The sequence below is a fragment of the Hyla sarda genome, chromosome 7 (genome assembly GCF_029499605.1).
Source record: "Hyla sarda isolate aHylSar1 chromosome 7, aHylSar1.hap1, whole genome shotgun sequence".
Lineage (NCBI taxonomy): Eukaryota > Metazoa > Chordata > Amphibia > Anura > Hylidae > Hyla > Hyla sarda.
In genome coordinates this window covers 122,908,860-122,933,699 of record NC_079195.1, presented here as the reverse complement: position 1 = coordinate 122,933,699, position 24,840 = coordinate 122,908,860, and the positions used below count along the sequence as shown (strand labels likewise).

The 24,840-nt window shown below is 42.2% G+C and overlaps 1 protein-coding gene across 1 annotated transcript in view; it reads left to right on the top strand.

The window, feature by feature from the left end:
* ZSWIM8 (zinc finger SWIM-type containing 8) overlaps positions 1-24,840 on the top strand; it is a 279,884-nt gene that overhangs the window by 24,495 nt on the left and 230,549 nt on the right. The window contains exon 3 of the mRNA XM_056530642.1: positions 17,640-17,751. The gene's annotated coding sequence lies outside the window, so the exon portion shown is untranslated. The remainder of the gene's footprint in view (positions 1-17,639; positions 17,752-24,840) is intronic.

Below are 24,840 nucleotides of genomic sequence, written 5' to 3'. Positions count from 1 at the left end.
TGTGACAGTACCCCCCCCCCCCTTAGGTCTCCCTCTCCTTTTTTTTAACCAAGAAAGTTGAGGATACGACTGCGGTCCAAGATGTTATTCTTAGGCTCCCAAGACCTCTCCTCAGGACCCCAGCCCTCCCAGTCGACCAAAAATAATCTTTTCCCCCGATCGAGCTTGGTGGCTAGGATTTCTTTAACTGTAAAAATGTCTGAGGTACCAGTGACAGGGGTGGGAGAAAGAAGTTTGGGAGAGAAACGATTAAAGATAGCAGGTTTGAGAAGGGAGACATGGAAAGAGTTATGAATTTTGAGGGAGGGAGGAAGATACAGGATTAATGCGGTTCTTGACCTTGAAGGGACCCAAGTAGCGAGGACCCAACTTGTAACTAGGTACCTTAAATCTGATGTACTTTGAGGAGAGCCACACTTTGTCACCGGGACTGAATTCCGGAGGGTTTCTGCGACTTTTGTCGGCCTGGAGCTTCATACGGGCTGAGGCCTTGAGTAGGGCTGCGTGGGTCTCTCGCCAAATAGAAGTGAAGTCCAGAAGGAGGTCCTCTACTGCTGGTACAGAGGAGGGAGCGGAGGTCCTAGACAGAGGAGGCAGAGGATGACGGCCGTAAACCACAAAAAATGGTGACTTATTGGTGGCGGAAGATTGCTTGAAATTATAAGAGAACTCTGCCCAAGGAAGCAAGTCCGACCAATCATCTTGGCGGGCGGACACAAAATAACGTAGATAATCACCCAGAGTCTGATTTACCCAATCTTCTTGGCCGTTGGACTAGGAAGGAACAAGGAAGAAAAGTCCAGCTTGACTCTGAGTTGACCACAAAAAATTGTTTGGCCAACTGAGGCGCGGACGGGAGATCAAGCAGGGACACAAAGTGAGCCATCTTCGAGAATCGGTCAACCACGACCCAAATGACTGTCATACCATGGGAGGAAGGAAGATCAGAGATAAAGTCCATGGCGATGTGTGACCAAGGGGTATCCGGAACAGGAAGATGAAGAAGAAGACCCGCAGGTTTCTGACGAGGAATCTTGTCACGTGCACAGATCGCACAGGACTGAATGAATTCTGTGACGTCTCTCTCAAGCGAAGGCCACCAATATCTCTGAGAAATTAATTGAAGGGACTTCTTAATCCCAGGATGACCGGCAAGCAGGGAAGTGTGACCCCACTTGAGCACTTGCAACCGCTGACGAGGAGGAACATAAGTCTTGCCCGGAGGAAGAGGCCGCAAGTCCACAGGGGCCAGGGATCAGGCAGGAGCGTAGTCGGACGTAGCAGAGGTCAGGGCAGGCGGCAAGGATTCAAAGGCGAGTAGACGGTAGCAAGGGTACGGCAACAGGCAAGGCAGATTACACAGTGTGGAACGCTTTCTCAAAGGCACTAGGGCACAAAGATCCGGCAAGGGCAGGAAGTGGCAGGAGCATTTTATAGGGAAGGACCAGTGGAAGGTGTGGAACCAGCACACCAATTATCGGTTCGCTGGCCCTTTAAATTTACTGATGCCGGGGCCGCACGCGTCGGGACACGGGAGGACAGAGCACCACGCGAAGAGCGGGTAAGGAGGACAGGGACGCGGCGCGTGAGCGGGGACCAGCCACCATGCTAGCCCTTGTCTCTGCTACAGTGGGACCCGCGCTCCCGGTCAGTGCATCTGACTGGGAGACGCCGGGACCCAGTAACAGCGGGCAGAAGCAGCGGGCGCTACGGTCCGGAGGTAATGACCGAAGCACTCGCTGTGACAATTAACAAGTCAAAACAACCCCCCATCCCTTCCCCCCACCCCCATGAATGACACCTCCCTCTTGGTTCTTATGACAAATATAAACTAGAGCACCATGTTATAACCCGTGTAGCAGTAACCAAAAAAGAAAAGAAAAAGATAAGCCTTGGAAGACACATTAGGAGTAGGAGAATATGAAACCGGGCAATAAGGGAAGGAAAATAAGAAGAAAAAAAAACATGAAACAAAAGAATCACCACACCTTAAGGCCGACACAGAGCAAAGACACATCAATATATGTAAACCAATAAGGGGAGGACACAAAGACCACACCACCCAAGAAAAGAAGCATATCATCAGCCTATGGAGCTATGCATTCATCTTGGGTACCATATCGTAATCCTCTAAACTCTGCTGATGATCGAAACGGGAACAGGGGACACCCCTGGCACATGCCTCTACCCAGGGGAAAAGAGTGGGAGAGTAGACCGTTAGCCTGATTCTGGCCCCGGAGCCACGTATAACAACTGAACCCATTTCAGAAATTGAGGACCGAAGCCCATATGACGCATCACACTCCACAGAAAACGCCATAGCCAACAGTTTAATATCTGAACACAACAATGAGATTGGTTGGTAAGAACCCGCCAAAAGTGGATCTTTCCCAGGCTTCAGCAATAGTACTATAATAGCCTCTGACATAGAAAAAGGTAAGCCCCTCTCAACTTCAACAGCCTGCGAAACTTCTAGTAACTAATGAAGCAGTAAATCACTATATTGTTTAAGATATTCATTGGGTAGCCCATCCACCCCTGATGACTAGATGAGTTTGCAAATTACCCAGGGCCTCCTCCAACTCTCTCAAAGTATGTTCAGGAAGGCTCTCTGGGTCTGCAACAGGGCTGCCACCTGGATAGAGGAAACAAATTGATTCACAGTAACATCATCATAAAACAATTTGAAGGAATACGTCTCCTCATAAAAGGAGACCAACACATCAAGAATTTTAGCATCTTCCTGCACCAGAGACCCAGCACCATTGCAGAGACAGAGAATGGCCATGGAAAGTGACCAGCGGCACATCATCTTCAGTGTTCTGACTACCCCACCTCTGGTCCCTGGACCTACTACTATGGCCCATAGGCCATAGCAGTAGTTTGTGACCCCGGAGTGGTGGTCGGAATACTGAAGTGCGGCAGTAAACAGGCATACAGCCTCCAGCCATACACTGTATATGGCTGAAGGCTGAATGTCTGTGGGGGAACTGTACTGCACCTAATGTGGGGGACTATACTGCACCTAATGTGGGGGACTATACTGCACCTAATGTGGGGGAACTATACTGCACCTAATGTGGAGTACTATACTGCACCTAATGTGGGGAAAGTGTACTGCACCTAATGTGGGGAACTATACTGCACCTAATTTGGGGGAGCTATACTGCACCTAATTTGGGGGAACTATACTGCACCTAATGTGGGGGACTATACTGCACCTAATGTGGGGAACTATACTGCACGTAATGTGGGGAACTATACTGCACCTAATGTGGGGCACTATACTGCCAACCTAATGTGGGGAACTATACTGCACGTAATGTTAGGAACTATACTGCACCTAATGTGGGGGACTATACTGCCAACCTAATGTGGGGGACTATACTGCCAACCTAATGTGGGGAACTATACTGCCAACCTAATGTGGGGAACTATACTGCCAACCTAATGTGGGGGACGATACTGCCAACCTAATGTGGGGGAGCTATACTGCACCTAAGGTGGGGGAATTATACTGCACCTAATGTGGGGGAATTATACTGCACCTAATGTGGGGAACTATACTGCCAATCTAATGTGGGGGAACTGTACTGCACCTAATGTGGGGGAACTGTACTGCACCTAATGTGGGGGAACTATACTACACCTAATGTGGGGGAACTGTACTGCACACCTAATGTGGGGGAACTGTACTGCACACCTAATGTGGGGGAACTGTACTGCACACCTAATGTGGGGGAACTCTACTGCACACCTAATGTGCAGGGACTTGTACTGCCAACCTAATGTAAACAGGCATACAGCCTCCAGCCATACACTGTATATAGCTGAAGGCTGAATGTCTGTGGGGGAACTGTACTGCACCTAATGTGGGGGAACTGTACTGCACACCTAATGTGGGGGAACTGTATTGCACACCTAATGTGGGGGAACTGTACTGCACACCTAATGTGGGGGAACTGCACTGCACCTAATGTGGGGGAACTGTACTGCACACCTAATGTGGGGGAACTGTACTGCACACCTAATGTGCGGGGACTTGTACTGCCAACCTACACTGTATATGGCTGAAGGCTGAATGTCTGTGGGGGAACTGTACTGCGCCTAATGTGGGGAACTATACTGCACCCAATGTGGGGGAACTATACTGCACCTAATGTGGGGAACTATACTGCACCTAATGTGGGGGAACTATACTGCACCTAATGTGGGGGAACTGTCGGGGGGGGCGTCATAATGAAGTGCTCTGTCTTCCAGGCAGCCTTAATCTGGCCCTGACTGCAGCTCTTGGTTGAGTAGCTTTAGTGTTTGTATTTTACAGTTGCTGTTGTGAATCCTAGTTTATTTAGCTCTTGTCATTTAGATTCTACTAGTTCAGGGTTTCTTTAGGCTAAGTTTCGACTTGTAAGCCTCTTTTTAGAATCCCAATATAGATTATAAAACATAACCTTTATTAGTCTCCAAATAAAATTAATCATCTAATATGCAAATAGTGATAAACAAAGATGTTAACACTCCACAAAAAAACAACAAATGCTAGTTTCCCGGGGGCCACGGTCTGCAGAGCAGACACTAAACAGATAGAAAAGACCTGGATGTTTAGTGACACTAGCATTTGTTGTTTTTTTGTGGAGTGTTCACATCTTTGTTTATCACTATTTGCATATTAGGCTGCATTCACATCTCGGTTTTACACTACAGGTGCTGGATCCGGCTGGGGGAGGGGCAAACAGTGCGCTCCCATACCCCAGCCGGACCAGCGCTGAACTCCATTCACTTTAATGAGCCGACCGAAGTCAAACAGTGACTCCGGTCGGCTCATTTTTGACCCGTATCCAGTTTTGTGACCGGACCTAAAACTGTAATATTTCCTTTTTTGAATTATGTATATGGAGGTGGTGCTCCTGATTGCTGATAAGCCCCTGTTGGTGAATTAAGCAATTTCCTGTGTTTGGCATTTTTTTCTTGTGTTTTTTCTGGCGTTTTTTGCCTTTGAGTGGAAATTGCATTTTTGGCCCCTTTGACATTTTTGGTAAATTTGTAGGGTACCGAAAAAAAAAAAAAAGGATGCAGTAGTGATGGATAAAATGTATCTAACGAAATTTAGTTTTTTTTTTATAATGACATTTTTATAAAGTTTTAAACAGGGATCAATTTATGTGGGCGGGCAGGGCACTAAAAATGTAGCCGACAATAATAAAAATATAGTGTGTGTGTCTTTCACATTTTTTTTTTTTAAGGTTGTTCTACTACTCCCAGCATGAAACACACTGTTCCATGATGGGATTAGTAGTTCCTGTACTAATAGACATATCGCCCCGTGTGTCACTCCTGACACTCAATGTGATTATCCATAATATAGCAGAGATGAGGAGCGGCTCTATACAGCGCTCCCATCTCTGCACTATACTCTGGCCGGCCAGTGATTGACCAGAGTAGGCATTGACCAGATGGTGACAGCCAGTCACCGCTCTAAGCAAGAAATATGAATGGTGAGTGGCCGGCCGTAGTACAGAGCAGAGATGCGTGCACAGGAGAAAGCCTTCAACTCAGGGATGAAGAATGAAGGACAATCGCATCGGGTGTCAGGAGAGTAACCCGCTGTGATCTGTCCTTAACTGCAGGTACTACTGCTCCCAACATGGAGCACATTCTGCCCCATGCTGGGAGCTGTAATACCTGCATTAATAGACAGATCGCAGTGAGTGTCACTTCTGAAAAACACACACACTACATTTTTATTATTGTTGGCAAAATTTTTAGTGCCCTGCCCGCCCCCCATAAATTAATCCCTGTTTTAAAATTTAATAAAAATGGCATTATAAAAAAGATAAATTTTGTTAGATACAATTTTTTCCATCACTACTGTATCTTTTGTATTTATTTTTTTAACCACTTAGGGACCACGGGCATACAGGAATGCCCTCGCTCCCTGGTACTTAAGGACCAAGGGCGTACCTGTACGCCCGTGGGAATTTCGGTTCCCCTGCGCGGTGGGGACAATACTGGGATGACTGCTGATATCTATCAGCAGGCATCCCGTGCCAATGCCCAGGGGGGTCCTGAGACCCCCCATGTTGAATTCACACCGGCGATTTGCGGCGATTCCTGGTCAAACAAGTCTCCGGTGACCTGGTGAACCAGAAAATAAGGGCGATCAGGGTTCTCCAAGACACCCATGATCCCACTGAAGGGATAGGAATGAGGTGGCAGGGATGCCACTCCTCCTATCCCTGCTATTGGTTGGTCAGAAGCGACCGACCAAAAGCAGATCAGGGGCAGGGGGTTAAAGTCCAGTTCCCCGCTCTGCCCACCCACTGTAGTCGAGGCATAGCAGGGGAACCGGCGGCGACTGGCACCGGAGGTCCACTTACCATCGGCGACCGGCGGCGGGCGGCAAGGGACGGTGATGCTGCTCCCTGGTGCAGCGGTCCTATGGAAACCGGTGAGTTGTTGCCTAGCAACATCTGGAGGGCTACAGTTTGGAGACCACTTTACAGTGGTATCTAAACTGTAGCCCTCCAGATGTTGCAAAACTACAACTCCCAGCATGCCCAGACAGGTTTAGAGCGAGTTTCCTGCTTCAAGTTTGAGCTGCGGCAAATTTTCCACCGCAGCACAAACTCCTAGTGGGAATCTTACCGTAAACCCCCGCCAGTGCGAATGTACCCTAAAAACATTACACTAATACTTAATAAAGGGTAAAACACTACATATACACCCCCTTACACTGTCCCCCCCCTCCCAATAAAAATGAAAAACGTATCGTAAGGCAGTGTTTCCAAAACTGAGCCTCCAGCTGTTGTAAACAATAACTCCCAGCATTTCTGGACAACCACTGACTGTCCAGGCATGCTGGGAGTTTAGCAACAGCTGGAGGCACCCTGTTTGGGAATCACTGGTGTAGAATACCCCTATGTCCACCCCTATGCAATCCCTAATTTAGTCCTCAAATGCGCATGGCGTATTTCAAGGAAACAGTTTAGGGCCACATATGGGGTATTTCCGTACTCGGGAGCAAATTTGCGTTACAAATTTGCATTACAAATTATGGGGGGCTTTTTCTCATTTTACCCCTTATGAAAAGGAAAAGTTGGGGTCTACACCAGCCTGTTAGTGTAAATTTTTTTTTTTTACACTAACATGTTTGTGTTGCCCCATACGTTTTATTTTCACAAGAGGTAAAAGGAAAAAAAGACCCCCAAAATTTGTAACACAATTTCTCCTAAGTACAGAAATACCCCATATATGGGCGTAAAATGCTCTGCGAGCGCACAACAAGGCTCAGGAGTGAGAGCGCACTATGTTCATTTGAGGCCTAAATTGGTGATTTGCACAGGGGTGGCTGATTTTACAGTGGTTCTGACATAAACACAAAAAAATAAATACCCACATGTGACCACATTTTGCAAACTACACCCCTCACAGAACACAACAATGGGTATAGTGAGCCTTAATACCCCACAGGTGTTTGACGAATTTTCGTTAAAGTTGGATGGGAAAATAGGAAAAAAGACCCCCAAAATTTGTAACCCCATTTCTTCTGAGTAAGAACATACCCCATATGTGGATGTAAAGTGCTCTGCGGGTGCACTACAATGCTCAGAAGAGAAGGATCCCCATACGGCTTTTGGAGAGAGAATTTATTTGGAAGTCAGGGGCAATGTGCGTTAACAAAGCCCCCCTTGGTGCCAGAATAGTGGATCCCTCCACATGATGTCCACACATGGGGTATTTCCTTACTCAGAAGAAATGGGGTTACAAATGTTGGGGGGCATTTCCTCCTATTACCCTTGTAAAAAATGTAAAATTTGGGGGAAAAACAGCATTTTAGTGAAATTTTTTTTTTCTTTTTCATTTATACATCCCACTTTAACAAAAAGTCATCAAACACCTGTGGGGTGTTAAGGCTCACTGTATCCCTTGTTACGTTGCTTGAGGGTTGTAGTTTCCCAAAAAGTTTTTTTTTTGTTTTTGTTTTTTTTGCTTTTCTGGCACCATAGGGGATTCCTAAATGCGACATGCCCCCCCAAAAAAACCATTTCAGCAACATCTGCTTTCCAAAAGCCAAATGTGACTTCTTCTCTTCTGAGCATTGTAGTTCACCCACAGAGCATTTTACGTCCTAACATAGGGTATTTCCATACTCAGAAGCGATGGGGTTAAAAATTTGGGGGAGCATTTTCTCCCATTACCCTTTGTAAAAATTGTAAATTTGAGAATAAAACTGCACTTTAGTGAAAAAATGCTTTTTCATTTACACATCCGACTTTAACGAAAAGTCTTTCAACACCTGTGGGGTGTTAACGCTCACTGGACCCCTTGTTACGTGCCTTGAGGGGTGTCGTTTCCAAAATAGTATGCCAGTATGCCATTTTTTTTTTTTTTTGCTGTTCTGGCACCATTGGGGCTTCCTAAATGCGACATGCTCCCCAAAAACTATTTCAGCAAAATTCACTCTCCAAAATCCCATTGTCACTCCTTACCTTTTGAGCCCTCTACGGCACCCGCCGAACATTTCACATACAAATATATGTGGTATTTCGTTACTCAAGAGAAATTGGGTTACAAATTTTGGGTGGCTTTTTCTCCTATTCCTCTTTGTAAAAATTGAAAAACTGGGTCTACAAGAACATGCGAGTGTGAAAAATGAAGATTTTGAATTTTCACCTTGCTGCTATTCCTGTGAAACACATGAAGGGTTAACACACTTTCTGAATGTCATTTTGAATACTTTGAGGGGTGCAGTTTTTATAATGGGGTCCTTTATGGGGTATTTCTAATATGAAGGCCCTTCATATCCACTTCAAAAATGCACTGGTCCCTTAAAAATTCAGATTTTGAAAATGTTTTGAAAAATTAGAAAATTGCTGCTGAACTTTGAAGCCCTCTGATGTCTTCCAAAAGTAAAAACAAAGCTTTTTTTTGCACCGCTCAGACAGCGATCTCAGTACCAGTGAATGCATTCGGTATGGCTACTTGATTAGGTATTTTCTCCTTTTTATAACATATAATACATGTCTGTCACAATTATTAATTTTACCTTTTTTTATATAAAACCCATGTTTTTTATTAAGTCCCCATTTATGGTTTGGGATTTTGAGCCAATTTTTGTATTTTCTGCATATTTATTGATTTATTTATTTTTTGTGTGTGACGTCTGATGACCCCTGACCCGGTGGTACAGTCTTCCCGGTCTTTTTAAGATCACATTGTCAATTGTTTGTATGATGCCTGATGAAGAGACCATCCTAGGTCTCGAAACTTTTATGTTGCACAGAATAAAAATAACCATGTTTTAAAAGTAACTGCTTGTTCCTACGATTTTTCATCGGAGGGGAAGCGCCTGGATAAAGTCCCTATTCTTATTGCTGGAACGCAATATCCATATAACCTACATAAGTTTTGGTCGGACAACCGTCACCCAAAAGAGACTCTGGGGCAGCTGACCTCGACCTCAGAACGAGTTTACATGCCTGCAGAGGTGTTGTGCTCTTAGCGCAACCATTTCTGGTAAGCCTTAATTTACCTTTTTGGGCCAATTTTAGCCGACAATATTGCACTAGGAGCGCACCTGTTTTTTCTTTTTTCTCTAGACAATTCCCCCCTGTAACTTTACAGTGGGTGGTCGAGCACAGCTCTAAAGGTCGCAGCACCGGTGCCACTTTAATATGGAATATTATAATAACCGTTCCACACAAAGAGAGGAACTGATCTGGAAATATACCGCTGATATCAACAATGATGATGACTTATCATAGTAACAGAAAGCACTGGCAACACCCCGAACGAACAGGAGTTGAAAGAAATGACCGACCTTTTTAACCAACTGGAAAACGAACTTAAGGATGAACTGCAACATCAGGTAGATGTTAATTTTTTAAAGATTTATCTAAAGGAGAAAATCACCCCTAGAGGTTTGAGGATCACTTTTGGGTCCACTTTTAGAGATGATACCATATATGCAAAAGACTGGTACGATTTAATTGACTCTTGCACTTTTAAAATGTTTTTTTTTTTTTTATGTGACAAGCGTAATACTTTGTGTAAAAATCTGAATACCAAGATTGCCAATATTGTATCACAGTTAGACAATTTTTCTGGTTTTGAGGAATATCATAAACTCAATAACAATATCACAACACGTTAAAATAAAATTGAGGTAGAGGTAATAGAGAAAAAGGCCAAAAAACTAAATAGAGATCGCATGGATTACATCCAGAGCACTCCCTGGGCATGGAATTCACAACAAATCAAAAACACAGGAGGCAGTAATAACAATATTAATAATAACAAAAATGGTATGAACACAAAAAATACCAATAAAAATAGGAAGGACTCTACCAGGGGGAATAACAGTACAAGAAAATCTGAAAAGCACCATACTGAGAACTCCATCCATAAGAATTATAACACCAAATACTTCCTGAACACTAAATACTGGACTGGACCAAAGTCAAAACAACAAAAAGAAGATTTAGTGCTCGAAACACTAACTACTAGTGAAATGGACCCCACAATGAATTTAACTGAGCATCGGAAAATGCTACAGGACAATAACAGCCACAATGAGATTACTAAGATGGATCTTGCGACCAAGGGTACCATTAGTCCCTCTGTGATGCTAACACCCTCAAAGAATACTGATCCACCCATAAAACCACAGACACCCAACTCCTTGTTTTTACAAGCCAGTAGTAGTCTAACTAATAAATACATTGAATTCAATAAGGAACAAAAGAAAAAATCTTTGGCTACCATGAACGGAAGTAGATATGACATAGGCACAGTGACACCTACAAAGGACTCGCTAATACAGCTTGTCGACTTTGAAATTTCAATCCATGAAGCCATTTCTCCACCTAGTGCTCCATCTGCCAGTTTGGCACTAAATGACATCATTACCATTGATAACACCAAAAATGGTGAATGCCTTGTACCTTTCCTGAATGGTATTGAGAACCAGCACAATTCTGGTGAAATCATATGCATATCTAGTCAAGTATGCCCTTCGGATCCATTTGAAGATTCTCCAAAATCACCAAAATCACCCATATCGATTCTACTACAAGCAGTAGAAAATCACACAGAATATGGCACTCATACACCGGATCTGCCTACAACACAGGCTTCGGATTTTATGGTGGCCCGACCACAGAGGGTAACCAAAATACCAGGGATGTTCACCAGTGGAAAGAAGAAAAGAAAAATAGAAGATGTAGAGGATGCAGAGGAGGACAGAAAAGAAAAGGGAAAACAAGTGTTAAAAAACCTCCAATAGAAAAAGAATAAACCTCCAACAAAAGGAAAATCCCTGACTATCAAAATTTTTAATATTTCCAAACAAATATTGAATACATATGAGATAGCACTACTGCTTATCATTTTGCCCCACTGCAAATAGTGATGATTTCCAAGTGTTTCTTGATCTGAACCGATTTATAAGGAAGCTCACATTGCAACGATATTTTAGCACTAAAGCAGAAGCACAAACTGAGAAGCAACCTTTTTTGGAAACACCTGAGTTTGATACCAAACATCAGGACGTTAAAGCACCATCTACCTTTTACCCGATTTTTGCACAAGGACCTCACATACAGGTCTTTCATGATTTAGTACAAAAAGAATTAGATTTATTGAACAAAACAAGTATAAAAGACAGAACTAAAAACAATTTGTCCATAGAAGAAAAAAAGGCTCTAAAAAGTCTCAAAGAAAACAAAGAAATAGTGATTAGATCAGCAGATAAGGGTGGTGGAGTGGTTGTCATGGACTTCGAATATTATGAAGCTGAATCCATAAAAATTCTGTCAGATGCAAAGTTCTTCAAACGTGTCATAAATGACCCCTTCAAAAAAATTTGTATTGAATACAATAATTTCATTAACCAAGGCTTCACAGATGGCATTCTTAACAAAAATGAACACAAGTTCTTACAATATTGCAATAATAACAAACCCTATTTTTACTTTTCACCAAAAGTTCATAAATCTATAACAAAACCTCCCGGCCGTCCAATTATATCAAATACCAACTGTTTAACCAGCAATCTATCTCATTTACTGACCTTTACCTTCAAGATTACGTTATCAACCTTCCCAGTTATCTCCGTGACTCTACTCAGTTGATTGAGAAACTATTATCCATGCCCTGGGAACCTGGGCTACAACTTGTCACTTGTGATGTCACATCGCTCTACACCAACATCGAACATGATGTTGGTGTGGAGTGTGTGAAGAAATTTTTGGACAATTATCCCAATTTATCAGAACCCCACAAAACATTCCTTACCAACGGCCTCAGATTTATTTTAAAAAATAACAATTTTTTATACAACAAACAGACCTTCCATTAGCAACATGGTACGGGGATGGGGTCAAAGGTCGCACCCTCATTCGCAAACCTATTTATGGGTGTTTTTGAGGAGATTCATATCAGCAATACCCCCAAATTCTCTTCAAATATTATTTTCTTCAAAAGATATATAGACAATCTCTTCTTTTTATGGAGAGGGTCAGACACATCTATAAAAGATTTTTTAGAGGAATTGAATTCCAACCGGTGGGGAATTCAATTCACGCTGGAACATAGTACAGAAGAAATCACTTTTCTGGATCTATGCATTGGACACACTGAAGCAAATTTTGTTACATCCACCCATTTTAAATCGGTGGATGTTAACAGCTATTTAGAGTTCAACAGTGCACATCATAAACCATGGCTAAAAAATGTGCCGTATGGACAATATAAACAGATTAGGAAGAATTGTACTTCGGACAGCACCTTTCGGAGCCAAACAAAAATCCTCTCTGATCGTTTCAAAGCTACCCTGAGGCTATTATTAAGGATGCCTATAATAGGATAAAAGATCAAAAACAGAGTGACTGTCTTGAAACTAAACCAACCAGAGAGGATGATGTTGGACAGAAACTTAATTTCATTACTACTTTCTCTAGAACTGCCAAGAACATCAAAGATATATTAAACAAACATTGGAATATTCTACAGAACGACTCTGCTTTAAAACCAGTTCTACCCATTAAACCAGCCGTGATCTATCGCAGGGCACCTACTCTGAAAAATATTTTAGCACCAAGTATAATAAAACAACATAAACTTATACAGAACAAAAACAAATTAACTCCCGGCTCCTATAGCTGTAACATGAAGCGCTGTCTATGCTGCAAAGAAATAGTCAATAAAAAATTGGAGTTCATGTCAAACAGCACTGGAGAAATTTTTCCACTTAAACATAGGCCTCATACGTAGTCCTCATACGTAGTCTATCTATTGGAATGTATGTGTGGACTACAGTATGTGGGTAGGAGCATCCAACCTCTTAGGAACAGACTCAACAAACATAGACAAAATGTGAGGAATAAATTCCTCTTACATGGAGTCTCCAAGCACTGCACAATAGTGCATCCAGAACAGAAGAATATCTATAGGGTTATCCCTATAAACCATGTCCCTGAGGAAGCCACCAATCGATTTGATATTTTAAAGAAGAGGGCAGTGTACTGGATGTACAAGCTGGGAACCATCTCGCCTAGAGGCCTTAATGAGGTAGTGGAAACCATTCTATAATGAACATTCCATTTTGTATGAAATATTACACCAAAAATAATGTAACATATTTTTTCCTCTAATAACAGTAATACATACCATTGTTAATATTCCCAACAGATAATGATCGGCTAACAACTTCAAAACTGCACACCCTAGTGTAGCGATTCATTTATAATTATTTGTATCTGTTCTATACTCCATAACATCTAAACATTATATATATTACGTTTAGTATCATTCTACTCTCTAAACACAAATAAACATGCCTTTGAGACCAGATAGACACTTACCATACTCTGCAAGAGAAGATCTCCTGGGTTACAAGCTGCCGTAGTAATTCTACTACGCTTGTTGTTTACGGACGTTTTCTGCCTCGATCTGAGTTTCATTCATTACGAAGAGTACGGTCACGGACGGTCACAGCCTCATCTTGGATCCCTACAATAGGGACCCAACAGCACGGGCTCTGGATTGAGTACATCCAGCGCTGCAAAAAGCTTTTTTCGCACCGCTCAGACAGCGATCTCAGTACCAGTGAATGCATTCGGTATGGCTACTTGATTAGGTATTTTCTCCTTTTTATAACATATAATACATGTCTGTCACAATTATAAATTTTACCTTTTTTTTAATAGAAAACCCATGTTTTTTATTAAGTCCCCATTTATGGTTTGGGATTTTGAGCCAATTTTTGTATTTTCTGCATATTTATTGATTTATTTATTTTTTGTGTGTGACGTCTAATGACCCCTGACCCGGTGGTACAGTCTTCCCAGTCGTTTTAAGATCACATTGTCAATTGTTTGTATGATGCCTGATGAAGAGACTGTCCTAGGTCTCGAAACTTTTATGTTGCACAGAATAAAAATAACCATGTTTTAAAAGTAACTGGTTGCCATTTTTGGGAGGGTCTAGTGTAGACCTCACCAATCAGAAACCGTATATATCTCTGCCAATAGAAATGACACACAACGCTTATTTCCAACCAATCACCATACTATCTACTCTATTGTTAACTTACTAGCCAATGTATCACTTACACATCACACGCCACCACACTTGTAGCCAATCAGGATATGTGAACGTCATCTCTATACACAATGTTCGTTGTGTATAGAGATGATGTTCACATATCCTGATTGGCTACAAGTGTGGTGGCGTGTGATGTGTAAGTGATACATTGGCTAGTAAGTTAACAATAGAGTAGATAGTATGGTGATTGGTTGGAAATAAGCATTGTGTGTCATTTCTATTGGCAGAGATATATACGGTTTCTGATTGGTGAGGGATACACTAGACCCTCCCAAAAATGGTATAAATAGCTCAGAAGCACTGAGACACTCATTGCTGTCAGTTGTCTCCTTGATAAAGCCCTGTGAGGGGCGAAACATGTCGGGGTGACAGCATTTTATTTTAAATTTGCACCTCATCGTGACCTAAAGAGTGAAATGCACATAAATAACTAATTCCTACCTAAGCACCACCATCCAACCCACACCCGCGGTGCACAGCGCGGTGGGGGGTTGGTTTATTCTATCTTGAACAGTGGTTGATGTCAATCATCACAGGCTCCAATGGTGGGCTGACCATAAAATAAATTTACCTTGGTCGACCTACAAGCTATCACCACTATACGTCCACTCCAAATCTTTAATGGGAGTTTATTATAGTGACGTGCCTTTAGTGGACTGATATAGTGGCACATACCCTAAATTGGGACTAACAGTGGCGCTTAGACTAATTAGTGTATAGTAGGGACCAATAGTAAAATAGTGTCACCTCATGAGGTGTGGTTTTAAATGTTTGTTCTCACTTTTTATTTATACACATTAAAAGTTAAGTATTATTTATCAACACATATCCAAGAGGACTTTTTTTTAACCCCTATGGGTTAATTTGTTGTTAGTGGTCTTAAACTACACATCCCATAGTTCCATGCTTGTAAGTGTGAAGTTACATTTCATCCTCCCACACATCAGCCACCCCACCCATTGCAGCACAAACAAGCACAAAAGATCAGTGTTTTCTAATCAGGGTGCCTACAGCTGTTGCAAAAGGATCTTTCTGTTGCTCCACCCATTGAAGCAGGACTCCCTTTGCATAACTGACTAGTGATGTCAGGTCTCGACGCACTGCAACCTGGGAAATCCCGAGACATGAGTAATTTTGTATGCTTTTAAAAATAAATATTAGGGCGAAAATCACATAAGAATTGCAAGACCACTGTCACACACAGTTACAGACAATATTTTATGAACTACACTAACTTTACAGCCCCTGTAGAATAGTCAAATAAAAAAATCCTGGAATACCCCTTAAAGGGGTACTCCGGTGAAAAACTTATTTTTTTTTTTTTAAATCAACTGGTGCCAGAAAGTTAAACAGCTTTGAAAGTTACTTCTATTAAAAAATCTTAATCCTTCCTGTACTTATTAGCTGCTGAGCAGTTGAAATTCTTTTCCGTTTGAAACACAGAGCTGTCTGCTGACATCATGAGCACGGCGCTCTCTGCTGACATCTCCGTCCATTTTAGGAACTGTCCAGAGTAAAAGGAAATCCCCATTGCAAACATATGCTGTTCTGGATAGTTCCTAAAATGGACAGAGATGTCAGCAGAGAGCACTGTGCTCATGATGTCAGCAAACAGCTCTGTGTTTCAAAAAGAAAAGAATTTCCGCTGTAGTATTCAGCAGCTAATAAGTACAGGAAGGATTAAGATTTTTTAATAGAAGTAATTTACAAATCTGTTTAACTTTCTGGCACCAGTTGATTTAAAAAAAAAAAAGTTTTTCACCGGAGTACCCCTTTAAAGGCTGCAAAAACATTAATTTTATAATTGGTGTTTGATTTAAAAAAAAAAAAAAGGCTACTTTTCATGCAAAAATGGCTGGAAAAAGCTTTCATGTTATTTCCATGAGATATCTCCTTTAATTCTTTAGACGCCACAATAAAAGTCGATTACGGTGTCTAAAAAGTTAAAAAAATGTTATCCTGGCAGCTCAGCGGAGCTGGTTGGGACTCTGCAAATTCACCACGGGTATCCCAGTTGGGTATAAAAGTCTGACTCACCCCTCTCTTTTCCCATTTTTCAAATAAAATATTGTAAACAAAAATAAACATATGTGGTATTGCAGTGTGCGTAAATTTCCAAACTATTAAAATATAAGGTTACTTAATCCACCAGGTCAATTGTGTAAAGGTAAAAACAAATAATTCCAGAATTGCAGATTTTGGTCACTTTTTATACCAGAAAAATATTAAAGGGGTATTTCAGGCCAAAACTTTTTTTTATATATCAACTGGCTCCAGAAAGTTAAACAGATTTGTAAATTAGAAATTGAATTAAAGAGTACCAGTCCTCAAGAACACTGGGGAATAAAGTATAGAAAAATATAAGGAAAGATATGGATCCAGTAATTAAAATTACTGGATCCATATCTTTCCTTATATTTTTCTATACTTTATTCCCCAGTGTTCTTGAGGACTGGTACTCTTTAATTAAATTTCTATATTACTCTAGGCCTTATTGGGTGAAGGCATCACCTTTAACCTCGAACACTTACCCCCCCCCCCCCCCGCCCCCATATCATAAGTGAGCTACACATCCTTCTCTATAGATTTGTAAGTTACATCTATAAAAAAAATCTTAATCCTTCCAATAGTTATTAGCTTCTGAAGTTGAGTTGTTGTTTTCTGTCTAACTGCTCTCTGATGACTCATGTCCGGGGAGCTGTGCAGTTCCTATGGGGATATTCTCCCATCATGCACAGCTCCCGGGACGTGACATCATCATTGAGCAGTTAGACAGAAAACTTCAGAAGCTAATATCTATTGGAAGGATTAAGATTTTTTAATAGAAGTAATTAACAAATCTATTTAACTTTCCGGAGCCAATTGATATATATATATATATATATATATATATATATATAAAAGGTTTTGCCTGGAATACCCCTTTAATAAAAAGCGATCAAAAAATACATCCAAACAAAAATGGTACCTAATTTTTATTCAAAAAGTTATAATTTTTAAAACTTGTAAAACAAAACAAAATCTATATCAATTAGGTATCCTTGTAATCATATGGACCTACACAATAACGATAACATCCCTGCCCCTGCCTCCACCGCTGTACCTGCTTGTCACCACCGAGATGCTTCAATAAAGCTACATTGGATGGTGAGTGCTGTCCTGTCTTCTGTTCGCGCATATATCATTTTACTGAGTAGTGCACTACAGAGAAACGAAAGCCCCAAAAGTTGCAAAGTGTCAGTTTTTTTTCAATTTTGCCTCACAAATATATATATTTTGTTGTTTCACTGTAGATTTGGTGGTAAAATGAGTGATATAATTAGAGTACAAGTACAAAAGTGGAAAATTAAAAGTGTTATGGTTATCAGAAAATGAGGAGGAAAAAAATCAAAGTGCAAAAATGAAAAATTGCTGCATCCTTGAAAGGTTGTATACACAAGGCTATGTTCAAACGTCGGAATGTCCGTTCGGAATCCCGCACTGATATTCTGCAGCAGCAGGGTCCCATTGTATCCCATTGTAATGGGATTCTGCTGCGCTGTGCACAAGGCAGAATTTTCATGCCAGATTTTTCTGGCACGGAAATTCAGATTCCGCTGTCCGCAGAAAGAATGAACCTGTCCAATCTTTCTGCAGACTTTGCTCAGAATGCATTGCCATCTATGAGACAGCGCATTCCCCTGCGGTATTAGCGCCGGCATGTTATGCCATTGCCCGCAGTCTGCGGACATTCTGACATGTGAAGAAAGCCTAACTTGCATATTTATAACATCTTTTCTCATTTATAGTAAATTTACATTTTAAACAGGGCTATGGTTAGAATGGTATTTACTAGAGATGAGCGAACTTTTCAAAAATTCGATTCGGCCGATTCGCCGAATTTTCCCGAAAAGTTTGTTTCAATCCGAATTTATTCGCGGCGAATCGATGTTAAAAAAGGCTATTTCTAGCCTACATACAGCCTCTATAGGGGTATAGAACACTTTGCTGTGTCGTAAAACGCATAGGGAGTGTGCTGGGGTATTGAAATAATACTGTTATTCAGAATAGCATGCCGATTACCGGCATAGCTCTTAGAATCACTGCCGCACAGCAGCAAAATGACAGAGCCTGGTGGTGGCATTGGTGTCAGGAGACCATATAGTGACTGAATGACATAGCGTGGACATAGCGTGGCAAGAGGAGACCATTTAGTGGCTGAATGGCACAGCGTGGAGTTGGCTGATGCACTAGTACACTACACACCAGGGCTTCACAATCCCCCCCCAAAAAACAACACAATATATGAAATTTTTGTCAAAGATTTCTCATTGGTAGCACCCGCTATCCAAAAATTTGAAATTTACAGAACCAGGCCCCACCCCTGTGGCATCAGTATCCCATATATTGCCTGTAGGACACAGCCTGGAGTTGGCTGATGCACCAATACACACCAGGGCTTCACAATCCCCCCTCCAAAATCAACACAATGAGAAATGTTTGTCAACGATTTCTCATTGGTAGCACCCGCTATCCAAAAATTTGAAATTTCCAGAACCAGGCCCCACCCCTGTGGCATCAGTAACTCATATATTGCCTGCATGAAACAGCCTGGAGTTGGCTGATGCAAGCGTACACACCAGGGCTTCACAATCCCCCCCCAAAAACCAACACAATATATGACATTTTTGTCAAAGATTTCTCATTGATAGCACCCGCTATCCAAAAATTAGAAATTTCAAGACCCAGGCCCCACCTCTGCGGCATCAGGAACCCATATATTGCCTGAAGGACACAGCCTGGAGTTGGCTGATGCACCAGTACACACCCGGGCTTCACAATCCCCTCCAAAAAACAACAACATTTTAGAAATTTTTTAAAGAAATACCTTTGTGTAAGAACAGAGAGATATAAAGCGAACTTCGGAGGAGATGGGAATACCGGCGCTGACCAAGGAGAAGACAATAGAGCCAGGTGTGTAGCGAACAGATTTAATCCAATGCCTTGGATTAAATCTGTTTGCTACACACCTGGCTCTATTGTCTTCTCCTTGGTCAGCGCCGGTATTCCCATCTCCTCCGAAGTTCGCTTTATATCTCTCTGCTATTTCTGGGAAGGCTGCAGACCGGGATTATTGTATCGAACGCACATCTTGGTTGTGTGGGAGTGCACACAACCTGGCAGGGTGAGCCTTCACTCTTTCCCTACCCTCCCACACACCTGTGATCCCGTTGGTTCTTCACAAGGGAGCGCCTGTTTTCTCTTTGCTTTGTGTAAGAACAAGCACATATCCAACAGTTCACAAGACTCTATAATGCAGGACGGTGGACCACCCAAAGACATTCTTCTCAAAAATAATAAACCACACAATGTTTGAATTTTTTTTACAAAAACTAATTCAATATGTGTGTAAGCGCATCTGTCTCCAAAAGATCAGATCACCAAAGGACTTTTTTCCACCCAAAATGATGAAGCAGAGTTAATCCCTGTCCGTATTTTTATTTATTTTTTTCATTAAAAAATTACACGCAACAAGCGTTCCGTTGTGTAACGATTAGCATTCTGGAAAATAAATTCTGGATAAAATTATCAGTAAATAAATAAAAAAAACACTACCCAAGAGTGTTTAATTACCCCATACATTGCACCAGGAGCAGTCAAGAGTAGGCCTCAGCAGTACCCAAGAGGCTTTAATAACCCCCTACCTTTGCACGATCAATTGCGAGATCAAGCAATACCAGGTGTATTATGCCCTCTGATTTCCGGGGCCGCAGGCGCGCTCCACTGAACGGATTAGCGTGTCTCTAGCTTTCATCGACCGGTGCTGGTAACCCGCTGGTAAGCTGCCTCGAAGCAGGTGGTCTCCCCCGGGCACGTTTGGCTCCACAATTTCCACTACTGCCACACCACGCTGACTGCCAACCTTGCTACCGCCTTGCTGACTCAAGGGCAACCTGCAACTCTCTTCTCCCGATGATGAACCCCCTTCTCCTGAGATCGAGCAATAACAGGTGTGTTATACCGTCAGATGTCCGGGGCCGCAGGCGCTCTCCACTGAATGGATTAGGGTGTGTCCATCTTTTTTTATAGCACCCGCAATCCAAAAATGTTTAATTCCCAGACCCAGGCCCCACTTCTGCGGCATCAGGAACCCATTTATTGCCTGAAGGACAAAGCCTGGAGTTGGCTGATGCACCAGTACACACCCAGGCTTCACAATCCCCTCCAAAAAACAACAACATTTTAGAGATTTTTTAAAGAAATACCTTTGTGTAAGAACAGAGAGATATAAAGCGAACTTCGGAGGAGATGGGAATACCGGCGCTGACCAAGGAGAAGACAATAGAGCCAGGTGTGTAGCGAACAGATTTAATCCAATGCCTTGGATTAAATCTGTTTGCTACACACCTGGCTCTATTGTCTTCTCCTTGGTCAGCGCCGGTATTCCCATCTCCTCCGAAGTTCGCTTTATATCTCTCTGCTATTTCTGGGAAGGCTGCAGACCGGGATTATTGTATCGAACGCACATCTTGGTTGTGTGGGAGTGCACACAACCTGGCAGGGTGAGCCTTCACTCTTTCCCTACCCTCCCACACACCTGTGATCCCGTTGGTTCTTCACAAGGTAGCGCCTGTTTTTCTCTTTGCTTTGTGTAAGAACAAGCACATATCCAACAGTTCACAAGACTCTATAATGCAGGACGGTGGACCACCCAAAGACATTCTTCTCAAAAATAATAAACCACACAATGTTTGAATTTTTTTTACAAAAACTAATTCAATATGTGTGTAAGCGCATCTGTCTCCAAAAGATCAGATCACCAAAGGACTTTTTTCCACCCAAAATGATGAAGCAGAGTTAATCCCTGTCCGTATTTTTATTTATTTTTTTCATTAAAAAATTACACGCAACAAGCGTTCCGTTGTGTAACGATTAGCATTCTGGAAAATAAATTCTGGATAAAATTATCAGTAAATAAATAAAAAAAACACTACCCAAGAGTGTTTAATTACCCCATACATTGCACCAGGAGCAGTCAAGAGTAGGCCTCAGCAGTACCCAAGAGGCTTTAATAACCCCCTACCTTTGCACGATCAATTGCGAGATCAAGCAATACCAGGTGTATTATGCCCTCTGATTTCCGGGGCCGCAGGCGCGCTCCACTGAACGGATTAGCGTGTCTCTAGCTTTCATCGACCGGTGCTGGTAACCCGCTGGTAAGCTGCCTCGAAGCAGGTGGTCTCCCCCGGGCACGTTTGGCTCCACAATTTCCACTACTGCCACACCACGCTGACTGCCAACCTTGCTACCGCCTTGCTGACTCAGGGGCAACCTGCAACTCTCTTCTCCCGATGATGAACCCCCTTCTCCTGAGATCGAGCAATAACAGGTGTGTTATACCGTCAGATGTCCGGGGCCGCAGGCGCTCTCCACTGAATGGATTAGGGTGTGTCCATCTTTTTTTATAGCACCCGCAATCCAAAAATGTTTAATTCCCAGACCCAGGCCCCACCTCTGCGGCATCAGGAACCCATTTATTGCCTGAAGGACAAAGCCTGGAGTTGGCTGATGCACCAGTACACACAGGGCTTCACAATGTGCCCCAAAATCAACAAAATTGTATAATTTTTTTTTTTAAATTTACAACTTTGTGTAAGCACAAGCGTATATCCAACATTTCAGAAGACTCTATAAGGCAGGACGGTGGACCACCCAAAGACTTTCTTCTAAAAAATAATGAACCACATAATTGTTGAATTAAAAAAAAAAAAAAATTGAAATTCCTAGACCCAGGCCCCACCTCAGCTGCATCAGTAACCCATAGATTGCCTGAAAGACACAGCCTGGAGTTGGCTGATGCACGAGTACACACCCGGGCTTCACAATCCACCCCAAAAAAATGCAAAATTTTTTGGAAATTGTCTGACAAAATACCTTTTTTTTAAAACAAGCACATATACAGCAGTTCAGAAGACTCTATGATGCAGAACGGTGGACCACCCAAAGACATTCTTCTATAATATAATAAACCACACAATATGTTCAAATTTTTTTAAATAATTGAAATTCCAAGACCAAGGCCCCACCTCTGCTGCATCAGTAACCCATATATTGCCTAACGGACACAGACTGGAGTTGACTGATGCACGAGTACACACTACACACCCGTCACCCGGGCTTCACAATCCACCCCAAAAAAACACAAAATTTTATCGAAATTGTCAGACAAAATACCTTTTTTTTTTTTTAAAACAAGCGCATATACAGCAGTTCAGAAGACTCTATAATGCAGGATGGTGGACCACCCAAAGACATTCTTCTCAAAAGTAATAAACCACACAATGTTTGAAATTTAGTTAAAAAAATTATTACATGTGTGTAAGTGCATCTGTCTCCAAAAAATCAGATGGCAAAAGGATTCTATTCGCCAAAAATGATTAAGCAGAGTTAATCCCTCTCCATCTATTTTTTTTTTTCATAAAAAAATCACACGCAACAAGCGTTCCGTTGTGTAACGGTTAGCATTCTGCAAAATTCAATTTTATTACTGATAAAATTACCAGTAAATTTAACAATAACACTTCCCAAGAGTGTTTAATTACCCCATACATTGCACCAGGAGCAGTCAGGAGTAGGCCTCAGCAGTACCCAAGAGGCTTTAACCCCTTAAGGACCGGGGGTTTTTCCGTTTTTGCATTTTCGTTTTTTGCTCCTTGCCTTTAAAAAATCATAACTCTTTCAATTTTGCACCTAAAAATCCATATGATGGCTTATTTTTTGCACCACCAATTCTACTTTGTAATGACGTCAGTCATTGTGCCCAAAAATCTACGGTGAAATGGGAAAAAAAATCATTGTGAGACAAAATTGAAAAAAAAAACGCCATTTTGTAACTTTTGGGGGCTTCCGTTTCTACGTAGTACATTTTTCGGTAAAAATGACACCTTACCTTTATTCTGTAGGTCCATATGATTAAAATGATACCCTACTTATACAGGTTTGAATTTGTTGCACTTCTGGAAAAAATCATAACTTCATGCAGAAAAATGTATACGTTTAAAATTGTCATCTTCTGACCCCTATAACTTTTTTATTTTTCCGTGTATGGGGCGGTATGAGGGCTCATTTTTTGCGCCGTGATCTGAAGTTTTTAACGGTATCATTTTTGCATTGATAGGACTTATTGATCGCTTTTTATTCATTTTTTCATGATATAGAAAGTGACCAAAAATGCACTATTTTGGACTTTGGAATTTTTTTGCGCGCACGCCATTGACCGTGCGGTTTAATTAACGATATATTTTTATAATTCGGACATTTTCGCACGCGGCGATACCATTTATGTTTATTTTTATTTTTATTTACACTGTGTTTTTTCTTTTATGGGAAAAGGGGGGTGATTCAAACTTTTAATAGGGAAGGGGTTAAATGATGTTTCTTCACTTTTTTTTTGCACTTTTTTTTTGCAGTGTTATAGGTCCCATAGGGACCTATAACACTGCACACACTGATCTTTTACATTGATCACTGGTTTCTCATAAGAAACCAGTGATCGATGATTCTGCCGCATGACTGCTCATGCCTGGATCTCAGGCACTGAGCAGTCATTCGGCGATCGGACAGCGAGGAGGCAGGTAGGGGCCCTCCCGCTGTCCTGTCAGCTGTTCGGGATGCCGCGATTTCACCGCGGCTATCCCGAACAGCCCACTGAGCTAGCCGGCATGCTTTCGGTTTCACTTTAGACGCGGCGTTCAACTTTGAACGCCGCGTCTAAACGGTTAATAGCGCGCGGCACAGCGATCAATGCCGCGCGCTATTAGCCACGGGTCCCGGCCGTTGTTAGAGGCCGGGCCCGAACCGCTATGACGCGGGGCCACGCCGTGGCCCCGCGTTATAGATCGGGAGTGGACACATGACGTTCCAGTACGTCATGTGTCCTTAAGGGGTTAAGCAATAACAGGTGTGTTATGGCCTCAGATGTCCTGGGCCGCACTAGCGCTCCACTGAATGGATTAGCGTCTCTCTATCTTTCAAGGACAGGTGCGTGTTGCACGCTGAAACCAGTTCGTGATAGGGATCTGTGATTGCAATTATTTAATCTTACAACAAGGAATTACCAGTAAGTGAGGGTCATAAGCTGGCGTTTATTAAGTCCCTGCCCTTTGTACACACCGCCCATCGCTATAAGCGATTGGATTAGTTAGTGAGTTGGTTAGTGAGGTCCTCGGATCGGCCCAGGCGGGGTAGGAGAAGGCC